The sequence below is a fragment of the Patagioenas fasciata genome (genome assembly GCF_037038585.1).
Source record: "Patagioenas fasciata isolate bPatFas1 chromosome 6 unlocalized genomic scaffold, bPatFas1.hap1 SUPER_6_unloc_2, whole genome shotgun sequence".
NCBI lineage: Eukaryota > Metazoa > Chordata > Aves > Columbiformes > Columbidae > Patagioenas > Patagioenas fasciata.
Genome location: NW_027288504.1, coordinates 823,546 through 841,324, shown reverse-complemented (window position 1 = coordinate 841,324; position 17,779 = coordinate 823,546).

Below are 17,779 nucleotides of genomic sequence, written 5' to 3'. Positions count from 1 at the left end.
TCAGAATAGGCCCTGGGGACAAAGGGGGGTCCCCTGAACGTCACAATGGGCCCTGGGGACAATGGGGGGTCCTGGGATGTCACAATGAGCCCTGCGGACAAGGGTGGTACCCACAGTGCCACAATGGGCCCTGGGCACAAATGGGGGTCCCCATGGTGTCACAATGGGTCCTGGGGACAAGTGGGGTCCCCAGGATGTCACAATGGGCCCTGGGGACAATGTGGGGTCCTGGGATGTCACAATGGGCCCCAGTGACAAAGGGGGTCCCCTGAATGTCACAATGGGTCCTGGGGACAATGGGGGGTCCTGGGACGTCAAAATGGGCCCTGGGGACAAGGAGCGATCCCCAGGATGTCACAATGGGCCCTGGGGACAATGGGGGGTCCTGGGATGTCACAATGGGCCCTGGGGATAAGGGGGGTCCCCTGAATGTCACAATGGGCCCTGGGGAGAAGGGGGGGTCCTGGGACGTCACAATGGGCCCTGGGGACAAGGGGGGTTGCCCAGGATGTCACAATGGGCCCTGGGGACAAGGGGGTGCCGAGGATGTCACAATGGGCCCTGGGGACAATGGGGGTCCCCACGGTGCCACGATGGGTCCTGGGGACAAGGGCGTCCCCCAGATGTCACAATGGGCCCTGGGGACAATGGGGTTGCCCAGGATGTCACAATGGACCCTGGGGACAAAGGGGGGTGCGCAGGATGTCACAATGGGCACTGGGGACAAAGGGTTGGTCCCCATGGTGTCACAATGGGTCCCCAGTGACAAGGAGGGGTCCCCATGATATCACAATAGGCCCTGGGGACAAAGTGGGGTCCTAGAATGTCACAATGGGCCCCGGGGATAATGGGGGGTCCTGGGATGTCACAATGAGCCCTGCGGACAAGGGTGGTACCCACAGTGTCACAGTGGGCTCTGGGCACAAGGGGGGGTCTCCATAGTGTCACAATGGGTCCTGGGGACAAGTGGGGTCCCCAGGATGTCACAATGGGCCCTGGGGACAATGTGGAGTCCTGGGATTTCACAATGGGCCCCAGTGACAAAGAGGGTCCCCTGAATGTCACAATGGGTCCTGGGGACAAGGAGGGATCCCCAGGATGTCAAAATGGGTACTGGAGACAAAGGGGGGGTCTCCATGGTGTCACAATGGGCCCAAGTGACAAGGAGGGTCCCCACGGTGCCACGATGGGTCCTGGGGACAAGGGCGTTCCCCAGATGTCACAATGGGCCCTGGGGACAATGGGGTTGCCCAGGATGTCACAATGGGCCCTGGGGACAATGGGAGTCCCCAAGGTGTCAGAACGAGCCCTGGGGACAAAGTGGAATCCTGGAATGTCACAATGGCCCCCAGTGACAAAGGGGTTCCCCATGGTGCCACAATGGGCCCTGGGTCAAAAGGGGTCCCCAGGATTTCACAATAGCACTGGGGATAAAGGAAGGTCATGGGATGCCACAATGGGCCCTTGGGACAAGGGAGATCCCCATGGTGTCACAATAAGCCCTGGGGACAAAGTGGGGTCCTGGGATGTCACAATGGGCCCCAGTGACAAACGGGGTCCCCATGGTGCCACAATGGGCCGTGGGGACAAATGGGGTCCCCAGGATGTCACAATGAACCCTGGGGACAAACGGTGGTCCTGGGACATTTCAATGGGCCCTGGGGACAAAGGGGGGACCCCAGGATGTCACAATGGGCCCTGGGGACAAAGGGGGTCCCCTGGATGTCACAATGGGCTCTGGGGAGAAGGAGGGTGCCCAGGATGTCACAATGGGCCCTGGGGACAAAGGGGGGTGTCGACGGTGTCAAAATGGGCCCTGGGGACAAAGGGCGTCCCCAGGATGTCACAATGGGCCCTGGGGACAAAGGGGGTCCCGTGAATGTCACAATGGGCCCTAGGGACAAGGGGGTGCCGAGGAGGTCACAATGGGCCCTGGGGACAATGGGGGGTCCTGGGATGTCACAATGGGCCCTGGGGACAATGGGGTTCCTGGGATGTCACAATGGGTCCCCAGTGACAAAGGGGGTCCTTAGGATGTCTCAGTGGGCCCTGGGGACAAAGAGGCTCCCCAGGATGTCACAATGGGACCTGGGGACAAGGGGGTCTCCTGGAACTCACAATGGGCTCTGGGGATAATGGAGGTTCCCCAGGATGTTCACAATAGGCCCTGAGGACAAGGGGTGGTCCCCATGCTGTCACAATGGGTCTCCAGTGACAAGGGGGTCCCCAAGGTGTCACAATGGGCCCTGGGGACAATGGGGGGTCCTGGGATGTAACAATAGGCCCTGGGGACAAGGGGCTTCCCCACAGTGTCACAATGGGCCCTGGGGACAAAGGGGGTCCGCACGGTGTTACAATGGTCCCGGGGGACAAAGGGGGATGCACAGGATGTCACAATGAGCCATGAGGACAAGGCAGGGTCCCCATGGTGTCACAATGGGTCCCCAGTGACAAGGAGGGTCCCCATGGTGTCACGATGGGTCCTGGGGACAAGGGGGTCCCCAGGATGTAACAATGGACCCTGGGGACAATGGGGGGTCCTCGGACGTCACAATGGGCCCTGGAGACAAAGGGGGTCTCCAGGATGTCACAATGGGCTCTGGGGACAAGGGGGGGTCCTGGGATGTCACAATGGGCCCCAGTGAAAAAGGGGGTCCCCTGAATGTCACAATGGGCCCTTGGGACAATGGGGGGTCCTGGGACATCACAATGGGCCCTGGGGACAAGGAGGGTTCCCCAGGATGTCACAATGGGCCCTGGGGACAATGGGGGGTCCTGGGACGTCACAATGGACCCTGGGGACAAGAGGGGGTCCCCAGGATGTCACAATGGGCCCTGGGGACAAGGGGGTGCCGAGGATGTCACAATGGGCCCTGGGGACAATGGAGGGTCCTGGGACGTCACAATGGGCCCTGGGGACAAGGGGGGGGTTCCAGGATGTCACAATGGGCCCTGGGGACAGAGGGGGCTCCCCAGGACGTCACAATGGGCCCTGGGAACAATGGGGGGTCCTGGGACGTCACAATGGGCCCTGGGGACAAGGGGGGGTCTCCAGGATGTCACAATGGGCCCTGGGGACAAAGAGGGGTCTCTAAAGTGTCACAATGGGCCCTGGGGACACAGACGGGCCCTAGGACGTCACAATCAGCCCTAGGGACAAGGGGGGTCCCCTGAAAGTCACAATGAGCCCTGGGAACATAGGGGGCTCCCCAGGACATCACAATGGGCCCTGGGAACAATGGGGGTCCCTTGAAGGTCACAATCGGCCCTGGGGACAAGGAGGTGCCCCAGGATGTCACAATGGGCCCTGGGGACAATGGGGGGTCCTGGGACCTCACAATGGGTCCTGAGGACAATGGTGGGTCCCCTGAATGTCAAAATGGGCCCTGGGGCCAAAGCGGGGTCCGCAGGTTGTCACAATGGGCACTGGGGACAAAGAGGGGGTGCCCATGGTGTCACAATGGGCCCAAGTGACAAGGAGGGTCCCCACGGTGCCACGATGGGTCCTGGAAACAAGGGGGTCCCCCAGATGTCACAATGGGCCCTGGGGACAATGAGGTTGCCCAGGATGTCACAATGGACCCTGGGGACAAAGGGGGATCCCCAGGATGTCACAATGGGCCCTTGGGACAATGGGAGTCCCCAAGGTGTCAGAACGAGCCCTGGGGACAAAGTGGAATCCTGGAATGTCACAATGGCCCCCAGTGACAAAGGGGTTCCCCATGGTGCCACAATGGGCCCTGGGCACAAAGGGGGTCCCCAGGATTTCACAATAGTACTGGGGACAAAGGGGGGTCATGGGATGTCACAATGGGCCCTGGGGACAAGGGAGGTCCCCATGGTGTCACAATAAGCCCTGGGGACAAAGTGGGGTCCTGGGATGTCACAATGGGCCCCAGTGACAAAGGGGGTCCCCATGGTGCCACAATGGGCCGTGGGGACAAAAGGGGTCCCCAGGATGTCACAATGTGCCCTGGGTACAAAGAGGCGTCCCCTGAATGTCACAATGGGCCCTGGGGACAATGGGGGGTCCTCAGACGTCACAATGGGCCCTGGGGCCAAGCAGGGATCCCCAGGATGTCACAATGGGCCCTGGGGAGAATGGGGGGTCCTGGGACGTCACAATGGGTCCTGGTGACAAGGGGGCATCCCCAGGATGTCACAATGGGCCCTGGCGACCAGGGGGGTCCTGCGATGTCACAATGGGCCCTGGGGACAAAGGGGGTCCCCTGGATGTCACAATGGGCTCTGGGGACAAAGGGGATCCCCACGGTATCAGAATGGGCCCTGGGGACAAAGGGGGGTCTTGGGAGGTCACAATGAGCCCTGCGGACAAGAGTGGTACCCACGGTGTCACAATGGGCCCTGGGAACAAGGGGGGGTCCCCATAGTGTCACAATGGGTCCTGGGGACAAGTGGGGTCCCCAGGATGTCACAATGTGTCCTGGGGACAATGTGGGGTCCTGGGATGTCACAATGGGACCCAGTGACAAAGGGGTCCCCTGAATGTCACAATGGGTCCTGGGGACAAAGAGGCGTCCCCGGAATGTCACAATGGGCCCTGGGGACAATGGGGGTGCCCTGAATGTCACAATGGGCCCTGGGGACAATGGGGGGTCCTAAGACGTCACAATGGGCCCTGGGGACAAGGGGGGGCCCCAGGATGTCACAATGGGACCTGGGGACAAAGAGGGGTCCCCTGAATGTCACAATGGGCCCTGTGGACAAGGGGGTGCAGTGGATGTCACAATGGGCCCTGGGGACAATGGGGGGTCCTAGAATGTCACAATTGGCCGTGGGGACAATGGGGGTCCCCAGGATGTCACAATGGGCCCTGGGGACAAAGGGGGCTCCTGGGATGTCACAATGGGCCCCAGTGACAAAGGGGGTCCCCATGGTGCCACAATGGGCCCTGGGGACAAAGGGGGTCCCCTGGATGTCACAATGGGCTCTGGGGACAAGGAGGGTCCCCAGGATGTCACAATGGGCCCTGGGGACAAAGGAGGGTGTCGACAGTGTCAAAATGAGCCCTGGGGACAAAGGGCGTCCCCAGGATGTCACAATTGGCCCTGGGGACAAAGGGGTTCCCCACCATATCAGAATGGGCCCTGGGGACAAAGGGGGGTCCCGTGAATGTCACAATGGGCCCTGGGGACAACGGCGTGCCCTGAATGTCACAATGGGCCCTGGGGACAATGGGGGGTCCTAAGACGTCACAATGGGCCCTGGGGACAATGGGGGTCCCCAGGATGTCACAATGGGCCCTGGGGACAATAGGAGGTTCTGGGATGTCACAATGTGCCCTGGGGACAAAGGGGATGTCCCCATGGTGCCACAATGGGCCCTGGGAGCAAGGGGGTCCCCAGGATGTCACAATGGGTCTTGGGGACAAAGAGGTTTCCCCTGAATGTCACAATGGACACTGGGGACAACGGGAGGTCCTGGGACGTCACAATGGGCCCTGGGGACAAAGTTGGTCCCCACGATGTCTCAATGAGCCCCAGTGACAAAGGGGGGTACCCAGGATGTCACAATGGGCCGTGGGGACAATGAGGGGTCCTGGGACATCACAATGGGTCCTGGGGACAAGGGGGGGACCCCTGAATGTCACAATGGGCCCTGGGGACAATGTGGGGTCCTGGGATGTCACAATGGGCCCCAGTGACAAAGGGGGTCCCCTGAATGTCACAATGGGCCCTGGGGACAATGGGGGGTCCTGGGACGTCACAATGGGCCCTGGGAACAAGGAGGGATCCCCAGGATGTCACAATGGGCCCTGGGGACAAGGAGGGATCCCCAGGATGTCACAATGGGCCCTGGGGACAAAGGGGGGTCCTGGGCTGTCACAATGGGCCCCAGTGACAAAGAGGGTCCTCATGGTGCCACAATGGGCCCTGGGGACAAAGGGGGTCCCCTGGATGTCACAATGGGCTCTGGGGACAAGGACGGTCCCCAGGATGTCACAATGGGCCCTGGGGACAAAGAGCGTCCCCAGCATGTCACAATGGGCCCTGGGGACAAAGGGGGTCCCCACGGTATAAGAATGGGCCCTGGGGACAAAGTGGGGGGCCCTGAATGTCACAATGGGCCCTGGGGACAATGGGGGGTCCTGGGATATCACAATGAGCCCTGGGGACAAGGGTGGTACCCACGGTGTCACAATGGGCCCTGGGGACAATGGGGGGTCCTGGGACGTCACAATGGGCCCTGGGGACAAGGGGGGGTCCCCAGGATGTCACAATGGGCCCTGGGGACAAAGAGGTTTCCCCTGAATGTCACAATGGGCCCTGGGGACAAGGGGGTGCAGTGGATGTCACAATGGGCCCTGGGGACAATGGGGGGTGCCCAGGATGTGAGAATGAGTCCTGAGGACAAGGGGGGGTCCCCATGGTGTCACAATGGGTCCCCAGTGACAAGGAGGGGTCCCCATGGTGTTACAATAGGCCCTGGGGACAAAGTGGGGTCCAAGAATGTCACAATGGGCCCTGGGGACAAAAGGGGTTGCCATGGTGCCACAATGGGCCCTGGGGTCAAAGGGGGTCCCCATGGTGCTACAATGGGCCCTGGGGACAAAGGGGGGTCCTGGGATGTCACAATGGGCCGTGGGGACAAAGGGGGTGTCCCCATGGTGCCACAACGGGCCCTGGGAGCAAGGGGGTGGCCAGGATGTCACAATGGGTCCTGGGGAAAATGGGGGCTGCCCAGGATGTCACAATGGACCCTGAAGACAAGCGGGGGTCTCCATGGTGTCACAATGGGCCCCAGTGACAAAGGGGGTCCCCATGGTGTCACAATAGGTCCTGGGGACAATGGGGGGTCCTGGAATGTCACAATGGGCCGTGGGGACAATGGGGGTCCCCAGGATGTCACAATGGGCCCTGGGGACAAAGGGGGCTCCTGGGATGTCACAATGGGCCCCAGTGACAAAGGGGGTCCCCATGGTGCCACAATGGGCCCTGGGGACAAAGGGGGTCCCCTGGATGTCACAATGGGCTCTGGGGACAAGGAGGGTCCCCAGGATGTCACAATGGGCCCTGGGGACAAAGGAGGGTGTCGACAGTGTCAAAATGAGCCCTGGGGACAAAGGGCGTCCCCAGGATGTCACAATTGGCCCTGGGGACAAAGGGGTTCCCCACCATATCAGAATGGGCCCTGGGGACAAAGGGGGGTCCCGTGAATGTCACAATGGGCCCTGGGGACAACGGCGTGCCCTGAATGTCACAATGGGCCCTGGGGACAATGGGGGGTCCTAAGACGTCACAATGGGCCCTGGGGACAATGGGGGTTCCCAGGATGTCACAATGGGCCCTGGGGACAATAGGAGGTTCTGGGATGTCACAATGTGCCCTGGGGACAAAGCGGATGTCCCCATGGTGCCACAATGGGCCCTGGGAGCAAGGGGGTCCCCAGGATGTCACAATGGGTCTTGGGGACAAAGAGGTTTCCCCTGAATGTCACAATGGACACTGGGGACAACGGGAGGTCCTGGGACGTCACAATGGGCCCTGGGGACAAAGTTGGTCCCCACGATGTCTCAATGAGCCCCAGTGACAAAGGGGGGTACCCAGGATGTCACAATGGGCCGTGGGGACAATGAGGGGTCCTGGGACATCACAATGGGTCCTGGGGACAAGGGGGGGACCCCTGAATGTCACAATGGGCCCTGGGGACAATGTGGGGTCCTGGGATGTCACAATGGGCCCCAGTGACAAAGGGGGTCCCCTGAATGTCACAATGGGCCCTGGGGACAATGGGGGGTCCTGGGACGTCACAATGGGCCCTGGGAACAAGGAGGGATCCCCAGGATGTCACAATGGGCCCTGGGGACAAGGAGGGATCCCCAGGATGTCACAATGGGCCCTGGGGACAAAGGGGGGTCCTGGGCTGTCACAATGGGCCCCAGTGACAAAGAGGGTCCTCATGGTGCCACAATGGGCCCTGGGGACAAAGGGGGTCCCCTGGATGTCACAATGGGCTCTGGGGACAAGGACGGTCCCCAGGATGTCACAATGGGCCCTGGGGACAAAGAGCGTCCCCAGCATGTCACAATGGGCCCTGGGGACAAAGGGGGTCCCCACGGTATAAGAATGGGCCCTGGGGACAAAGTGGGGGGCCCTGAATGTCACAATGGGCCCTGGGGACAATGGGGGGTCCTGGGATATCACAATGAGCCCTGGGGACAAGGGTGGTACCCACGGTGTCACAATGGGCCCTGGGGACAATGGGGGGTCCTGGGACGTCACAATGGGCCCTGGGGACAAGGGGGGTCCCCAGGATGTCACAATGGGCCCTGGGGACAAAGAGGTTTCCCCTGAATGTCACAATGGGCCCTGGGGACAAGGGGGTGCAGTGGATGTCACAATGGGCCCTGGGGACAATGGGGGGTGCCCAGGATGTGAGAATGAGTCCTGAGGACAAGGGGGGGTCCCCATGGTGTCACAATGGGTCCCCAGTGACAAGGAGGGGTCCCCATGGTGTTACAATAGGCCCTGGGGACAAAGTGGGGTCCAAGAATGTCACAATGGGCCCTGGGGACAAAAGGGGTTGCCATGGTGCCACAATGGGCCCTGGGGTCAAAGGGGGTCCCCATGGTGCTACAATGGGCCCTGGGGACAAAGGGGGGTCCTGGGATGTCACAATGGGCCGTGGGGACAAAGGGGGTGTCCCCATGGTGCCACAACGGGCCCTGGGAGCAAGGGGGTGGCCAGGATGTCACAATGGGTCCTGGGGAAAATGGGGGCTGCCCAGGATGTCACAATGGACCCTGAAGACAAGCGGGGGTCTCCATGGTGTCACAATGGGCCCCAGTGACAAAGGGGGTCCCCATGGTGTCACAATAGGTCCTGGGGACAATGGGGGGTCCTGGGACGTAACAATGGGCCCTGGGGACAAGGAGGGATCCCCAGGATGTCACAATGGGCCCTGGGGACAATGGGGGGTCCTGGGATGTCACAATGGGCCCTGGGGACATGGGGGTGTCCCCAGGATGTCACTATGGGCCCTGGGGACAAGGGGGTGCCGAGGATGTCACAATGGGCCCTGGGGACAATGGGGTGTCCTGGAATGTTACAATGGGCCCTGGGGACAATGGGGGTCCCCAGGATGTCACAATGGGCCCTGGGGACAATGGGGGGTGCCCAGGATGTGAGAATGAGTCCTGAGGACAAGGGGGGGTCCCCACGGTGTCACAATGGGTCCCCAGTGACAAGGAGGGGTCCCCATGGTGTCACAATAGGACCTGGGGACAAAGTGGGGTCCTAGAATGTCACAATGGGCCCTGGGGACAATGGGGGGTCCTGGGATGTCACAATGAGCCCTGCGGACAAGGGTGGTACCCACAGTGTCACAGTGGGCTCTGGGGACAAGGGGGTTCCCCATAGTGTCACAATGGGTCCTGGGGACAAGTGGGTTCCCCAGGATGTCACAATGGGCCCTGGGGACAATGTGGAGTCCTGGGATTTCACAATGGGCCCCAGTGACAAAGGGGGTCCCCTGAATGTCACAATGGGCCCTGGGGACAATGGCGGGTCCTGGGACGTCACAATGGGCCCTGGGGACAAGGAGGGATCCCCAGGATGTCACAATAGGTACTGGAGACAAAGAGGGGGTCCCCATGGTGTCACAATGGGCCCAAGTGACAAGGAGGGTCCCCACGGTGCCAGGATGGGTCCTGGGGACAAGGGCATCCCCCAGATGTCACAATGGGCCCTGGGGACAATGGGGTTGCCCAGGATGTCACAATGGGCCCTGGGGACAATGGGAGTCCCCAAGGTGTCAGAACGAGCCCTGGGGACAAAGTGGAATCCTGGAATGTCACAATGGCCCCCAGTGACAAAGGGGTTCCCCATGGTGCCACAATGGGCCCTGGGGAGAAAAGGGGTCCCCAGGATTTCACAATAGCACTGGGGATAAAGGGGGGTCATGGGATGTCACAATGGGCCCTGGGGACAAGGGAGATCCCCATGGTGTCTACAATAAGCCCTGGGGACAAAGTGGGGTCCTGAGATGTCACAATGGGCCCCGGTGACAAAGGGGGTCCCCATGGTGCCACAATGGGCCATGGGGACAAATGGGGTCCCCAGGATGTCACAATGAACCCTGGGGACAAAGGGTGGTCCTGGGACATTTCAATGGGCCCTGGGGACAAAGGGGGGACCCCAGGATGTCACAATGGGCCCTGGGGACAAAGGGGGGTCCCCAGGATGTCACAATGGGCCCCAGTGACAAAGGGGGTCCCCATGGTGCCACAATGGGCCCTGGGGACAAAAGGGGTCCCCAGGATTTCACAATAGCACTGGGGATAAAGGGGGGTCATGGGATGTCACAATGGGCCCTGGGGACAAGGGAGATCCCCATGGTGTCACAATAAGCCCTGGGGACAAAGTGGGGTCCTGAGATGTCACAATGGGCCCCGGTGACAAAGGGGGTCCCCATGGTGCCACAATGGGCCATGGGGACAAATGGGGTCCCCAGGATGTCACAATGAACCCTGGGGACAAAGGGTGGTCCTGGGACATTTCAATGGGCCCTGGGGACAAAGGGGGGACCCCAGGATGTCACAATGGGCCCTGGGGACAAAGGGGGGTCCCCAGGATGTCACAATGGGCCCCAGTGACAAAGGGGGTCCCCATGGTGCCACAATGGGCCCTGGGGACAAAAGGGGTCCCCAGGATTTCACAATAGCACTGGGGATAAAGGGGGGTCATGGGATGTCACAATGGGCCCTGGGGACAAGGGAGATCCCCATGGTGTCACAATAAGCCCTGGGGACAAAGTGGGGTCCTGAGATGTCACAATGGGCCCCGGTGACAAAGGGGGTCCCCATGGTGCCACAATGGGCCATGGGGACAAATGGGGTCCCCAGGATGTCACAATGAACCCTGGGGACAAACGGTGGTCCTGGGACATTTCAATGGGCCCTGGGGACAAAGGGGGGACCCCAGGATGTCACAATGGGCCCTGGGGACAAAGGGGGGTCCCCAGGATGTCACAATGGGCCCCAGTGACAAAGGGGGTCCCCATGGTGCCACAATGGGCCCTGGGGACAAAGGGGGGTCCTGGGATGTCACAATGGGCCCCAGTGACAAAGGGGGTCCCCATGGTGCCACAATGGGCCCTGGGGACAAAGGGGGTCCCCTGGATGTCACAATGGGCTCTGGGGACAGGGAGGGTCCCCAGGATGTCACAATGGGCCCTGGGGACAAAGGGGGGTGTTGACGGTGTCAAAATGGGCCCTGGGTACAAAGGGCGTCCCCAGGATGTCACAATTGGCCCTGGGTACAAAGGGGGTCCCCACCATATCAGAATGGGCCCTGGGGACAAAGGGGAGTCCCGTGAATGTCACAATGGGCCCTGGGGACAATGGGGGGTCCTGGGACGTCACAATGGGCCCTGGGAACAAGGAGGGATCCCCAGGATGTCACAATGGGCCCTGGGGACAAGGAGGGATCCCCAGGATGTCACAATGGGCCCTGGGGACAAAGGGGGGTCCTGGGCTGTCACAATGGGCCCCAGTGACAAAGAGGGTCCTCATGGTGCCACAATGGGCCCTGGGGACAAAGGGGGTCCCCTGGATGTCACAATGGGCTCTGGGGACAAGGACGGTCCCCAGGATGTCACAATGGGCCCTGGGGACAAAGAGCGTCCCCAGCATGTCACAATGGGCCCTGGGGACAAAGGGGGTCCCCACGGTATAAGAATGGGCCCTGGGGACAAAGTGGGGGGCCCTGAATGTCACAATGGGCCCTGGGGACAATGGGGGGTCCTGGGATATCACAATGAGCCCTGGGGACAAGGGTGGTACCCACGGTGTCACAATGGGCCCTGGGGACAATGGGGGGTCCTGGGACGTCACAATGGGCCCTGGGGACAAGGGGGGGTCCCCAGGATGTCACAATGGGCCCTGGGGACAAAGAGGTTTCCCCTGAATGTCACAATGGGCCCTGGGGACAAGGGGGTGCAGTGGATGTCACAATGGGCCCTGGGGACAATGGGGGGTGCCCAGGATGTGAGAATGAGTCCTGAGGACAAGGGGGGGTCCCCATGGTGTCACAATGGGTCCCCAGTGACAAGGAGGGGTCCCCATGGTGTTACAATAGGCCCTGGGGACAAAGTGGGGTCCAAGAATGTCACAATGGGCCCTGGGGACAAAAGGGGTTGCCATGGTGCCACAATGGGCCCTGGGGTCAAAGGGGGTCCCCATGGTGCTACAATGGGCCCTGGGGACAAAGGGGGGTCCTGGGATGTCACAATGGGCCGTGGGGACAAAGGGGGTGTCCCCATGGTGCCACAACGGGCCCTGGGAGCAAGGGGGTGGCCAGGATGTCACAATGGGTCCTGGGGAAAATGGGGGCTGCCCAGGATGTCACAATGGACCCTGAAGACAAGCGGGGGTCTCCATGGTGTCACAATGGGCCCCAGTGACAAAGGGGGTCCCCATGGTGTCACAATAGGTCCTGGGGACAATGGGGGGTCCTGGAATGTCACAATGGGCCGTGGGGACAATGGGGGTCCCCAGGATGTCACAATGGGCCCTGGGGACAAAGGGGGCTCCTGGGATGTCACAATGGGCCCCAGTGACAAAGGGGGTCCCCATGGTGCCACAATGGGCCCTGGGGACAAAGGGGGTCCCCTGGATGTCACAATGGGCTCTGGGGACAAGGAGGGTCCCCAGGATGTCACAATGGGCCCTGGGGACAAAGGAGGGTGTCGACAGTGTCAAAATGAGCCCTGGGGACAAAGGGCGTCCCCAGGATGTCACAATTGGCCCTGGGGACAAAGGGGTTCCCCACCATATCAGAATGGGCCCTGGGGACAAAGGGGGGTCCCGTGAATGTCACAATGGGCCCTGGGGACAACGGCGTGCCCTGAATGTCACAATGGGCCCTGGGGACAATGGGGGGTCCTAAGACGTCACAATGGGCCCTGGGGACAATGGGGGTTCCCAGGATGTCACAATGGGCCCTGGGGACAATAGGAGGTTCTGGGATGTCACAATGTGCCCTGGGGACAAAGCGGATGTCCCCATGGTGCCACAATGGGCCCTGGGAGCAAGGGGGTCCCCAGGATGTCACAATGGGTCTTGGGGACAAAGAGGTTTCCCCTGAATGTCACAATGGACACTGGGGACAACGGGAGGTCCTGGGACGTCACAATGGGCCCTGGGGACAAAGTTGGTCCCCACGATGTCTCAATGAGCCCCAGTGACAAAGGGGGGTACCCAGGATGTCACAATGGGCCGTGGGGACAATGAGGGGTCCTGGGACATCACAATGGGTCCTGGGGACAAGGGGGGGACCCCTGAATGTCACAATGGGCCCTGGGGACAATGTGGGGTCCTGGGATGTCACAATGGGCCCCAGTGACAAAGGGGGTCCCCTGAATGTCACAATGGGCCCTGGGGACAATGGGGGGTCCTGGGACGTCACAATGGGCCCTGGGAACAAGGAGGGATCCCCAGGATGTCACAATGGGCCCTGGGGACAAGGAGGGATCCCCAGGATGTCACAATGGGCCCTGGGGACAAAGGGGGGTCCTGGGCTGTCACAATGGGCCCCAGTGACAAAGAGGGTCCTCATGGTGCCACAATGGGCCCTGGGGACAAAGGGGGTCCCCTGGATGTCACAATGGGCTCTGGGGACAAGGACGGTCCCCAGGATGTCACAATGGGCCCTGGGGACAAAGAGCGTCCCCAGCATGTCACAATGGGCCCTGGGGACAAAGGGGGTCCCCACGGTATAAGAATGGGCCCTGGGGACAAAGTGGGGGGCCCTGAATGTCACAATGGGCCCTGGGGACAATGGGGGGTCCTGGGATATCACAATGAGCCCTGGGGACAAGGGTGGTACCCACGGTGTCACAATGGGCCCTGGGGACAATGGGGGGTCCTGGGACGTCACAATGGGCCCTGGGGACAAGGGGGGTCCCCAGGATGTCACAATGGGCCCTGGGGACAAAGAGGTTTCCCCTGAATGTCACAATGGGCCCTGGGGACAAGGGGGTGCAGTGGATGTCACAATGGGCCCTGGGGACAATGGGGGGTGCCCAGGATGTGAGAATGAGTCCTGAGGACAAGGGGGGGTCCCCATGGTGTCACAATGGGTCCCCAGTGACAAGGAGGGGTCCCCATGGTGTTACAATAGGCCCTGGGGACAAAGTGGGGTCCAAGAATGTCACAATGGGCCCTGGGGACAAAAGGGGTTGCCATGGTGCCACAATGGGCCCTGGGGTCAAAGGGGGTCCCCATGGTGCTACAATGGGCCCTGGGGACAAAGGGGGGTCCTGGGATGTCACAATGGGCCGTGGGGACAAAGGGGGTGTCCCCATGGTGCCACAACGGGCCCTGGGAGCAAGGGGGTGGCCAGGATGTCACAATGGGTCCTGGGGAAAATGGGGGCTGCCCAGGATGTCACAATGGACCCTGAAGACAAGCGGGGGTCTCCATGGTGTCACAATGGGCCCCAGTGACAAAGGGGGTCCCCATGGTGTCACAATAGGTCCTGGGGACAATGGGGGGTCCTGGGACGTAACAATGGGCCCTGGGGACAAGGAGGGATCCCCAGGATGTCACAATGGGCCCTGGGGACAATGGGGGGTCCTGGGATGTCACAATGGGCCCTGGGGACATGGGGGTGTCCCCAGGATGTCACTATGGGCCCTGGGGACAAGGGGGTGCCGAGGATGTCACAATGGGCCCTGGGGACAATGGGGTGTCCTGGAATGTTACAATGGGCCCTGGGGACAATGGGGGTCCCCAGGATGTCACAATGGGCCCTGGGGACAATGGGGGGTGCCCAGGATGTGAGAATGAGTCCTGAGGACAAGGGGGGGTCCCCACGGTGTCACAATGGGTCCCCAGTGACAAGGAGGGGTCCCCATGGTGTCACAATAGGACCTGGGGACAAAGTGGGGTCCTAGAATGTCACAATGGGCCCTGGGGACAATGGGGGGTCCTGGGATGTCACAATGAGCCCTGCGGACAAGGGTGGTACCCACAGTGTCACAGTGGGCTCTGGGGACAAGGGGGTTCCCCATAGTGTCACAATGGGTCCTGGGGACAAGTGGGTTCCCCAGGATGTCACAATGGGCCCTGGGGACAATGTGGAGTCCTGGGATTTCACAATGGGCCCCAGTGACAAAGGGGGTCCCCTGAATGTCACAATGGGCCCTGGGGACAATGGCGGGTCCTGGGACGTCACAATGGGCCCTGGGGACAAGGAGGGATCCCCAGGATGTCACAATAGGTACTGGAGACAAAGAGGGGGTCCCCATGGTGTCACAATGGGCCCAAGTGACAAGGAGGGTCCCCACGGTGCCAGGATGGGTCCTGGGGACAAGGGCATCCCCCAGATGTCACAATGGGCCCTGGGGACAATGGGGTTGCCCAGGATGTCACAATGGGCCCTGGGGACAATGGGAGTCCCCAAGGTGTCAGAACGAGCCCTGGGGACAAAGTGGAATCCTGGAATGTCACAATGGCCCCCAGTGACAAAGGGGTTCCCCATGGTGCCACAATGGGCCCTGGGGAGAAAAGGGGTCCCCAGGATTTCACAATAGCACTGGGGATAAAGGGGGGTCATGGGATGTCACAATGGGCCCTGGGGACAAGGGAGATCCCCATGGTGTCTACAATAAGCCCTGGGGACAAAGTGGGGTCCTGAGATGTCACAATGGGCCCCGGTGACAAAGGGGGTCCCCATGGTGCCACAATGGGCCATGGGGACAAATGGGGTCCCCAGGATGTCACAATGAACCCTGGGGACAAAGGGTGGTCCTGGGACATTTCAATGGGCCCTGGGGACAAAGGGGGGACCCCAGGATGTCACAATGGGCCCTGGGGACAAAGGGGGGTCCCCAGGATGTCACAATGGGCCCCAGTGACAAAGGGGGTCCCCATGGTGCCACAATGGGCCCTGGGGACAAAAGGGGTCCCCAGGATTTCACAATAGCACTGGGGATAAAGGGGGGTCATGGGATGTCACAATGGGCCCTGGGGACAAGGGAGATCCCCATGGTGTCACAATAAGCCCTGGGGACAAAGTGGGGTCCTGAGATGTCACAATGGGCCCCGGTGACAAAGGGGGTCCCCATGGTGCCACAATGGGCCATGGGGACAAATGGGGTCCCCAGGATGTCACAATGAACCCTGGGGACAAAGGGTGGTCCTGGGACATTTCAATGGGCCCTGGGGACAAAGGGGGGACCCCAGGATGTCACAATGGGCCCTGGGGACAAAGGGGGGTCCCCAGGATGTCACAATGGGCCCCAGTGACAAAGGGGGTCCCCATGGTGCCACAATGGGCCCTGGGGACAAAAGGGGTCCCCAGGATTTCACAATAGCACTGGGGATAAAGGGGGGTCATGGGATGTCACAATGGGCCCTGGGGACAAGGGAGATCCCCATGGTGTCACAATAAGCCCTGGGGACAAAGTGGGGTCCTGAGATGTCACAATGGGCCCCGGTGACAAAGGGGGTCCCCATGGTGCCACAATGGGCCATGGGGACAAATGGGGTCCCCAGGATGTCACAATGAACCCTGGGGACAAACGGTGGTCCTGGGACATTTCAATGGGCCCTGGGGACAAAGGGGGGACCCCAGGATGTCACAATGGGCCCTGGGGACAAAGGGGGGTCCCCAGGATGTCACAATGGGCCCCAGTGACAAAGGGGGTCCCCATGGTGCCACAATGGGCCCTGGGGACAAAGGGGGGTCCTGGGATGTCACAATGGGCCCCAGTGACAAAGGGGGTCCCCATGGTGCCACAATGGGCCCTGGGGACAAAGGGGGTCCCCTGGATGTCACAATGGGCTCTGGGGACAGGGAGGGTCCCCAGGATGTCACAATGGGCCCTGGGGACAAAGGGGGGTGTTGACGGTGTCAAAATGGGCCCTGGGTACAAAGGGCGTCCCCAGGATGTCACAATTGGCCCTGGGTACAAAGGGGGTCCCCACCATATCAGAATGGGCCCTGGGGACAAAGGGGAGTCCCGTGAATGTCACAATGGGCCCTGGGGACAAGGGGGGGTCCTGGGACGTCACCATGGGCCCTGGGTACAAGAGGGGATCCCTAGGATGTCACAATGGGCCCTGGGGACTAATGAGGTCCCCACGGTGTCACAATATGTCCTGGAGACAAAGGGGGGTCCCCAGGATGTCACGATGGGCCCTTGGGACAATGGGGATCCTGGGATGTCACAATGGGTCCTCAGTGACAAAGGGGGTCCCCAGGATGTCTCAATGGGCCCTGAAGACAATGGGAGGTCCCCATGGTGTCACAATGGGTCCCCAGTGACAAAGGAGGTCCCCAGTATGTCACAATGGGCCCTGGGGACAAAGAGGCTCCCCAGGATGTCACAATGGGACCTGGGGACAAGGGGGTCTCCAGGAACTCACAATGGGCTCTGGGGACAATGGAGGTTCCCCAGGATGTTCACAATAGGCCCTGAGGACAAGGGGTGGTCCCCATGCTGTCACAATGGGTCTCCAGTGACAAGGGGGTCCCCAAGGTGTCACAATGGGCCCTGGGGACAATGGGGGGTCCTGGGACGTAACAATAGGCCCTGAGGACAAGGGGGTTCCCCACAGTGTCACAATGTGCCCTGGGGACAAAGGGGGTCCCCATAGTGTTACAATGGTCCCAGGGGACAAAGGGGGATGCCCAGGATGTCACAATGGGCCCTGAGGACAAGGGGGGGTCCCCATGGTGTCACAACAGGTCCCCAGTGACAAGGAGGGTCCCCATGGTGTCACGATGGGTCCTGGGGACAAGGGGGTCCCCAG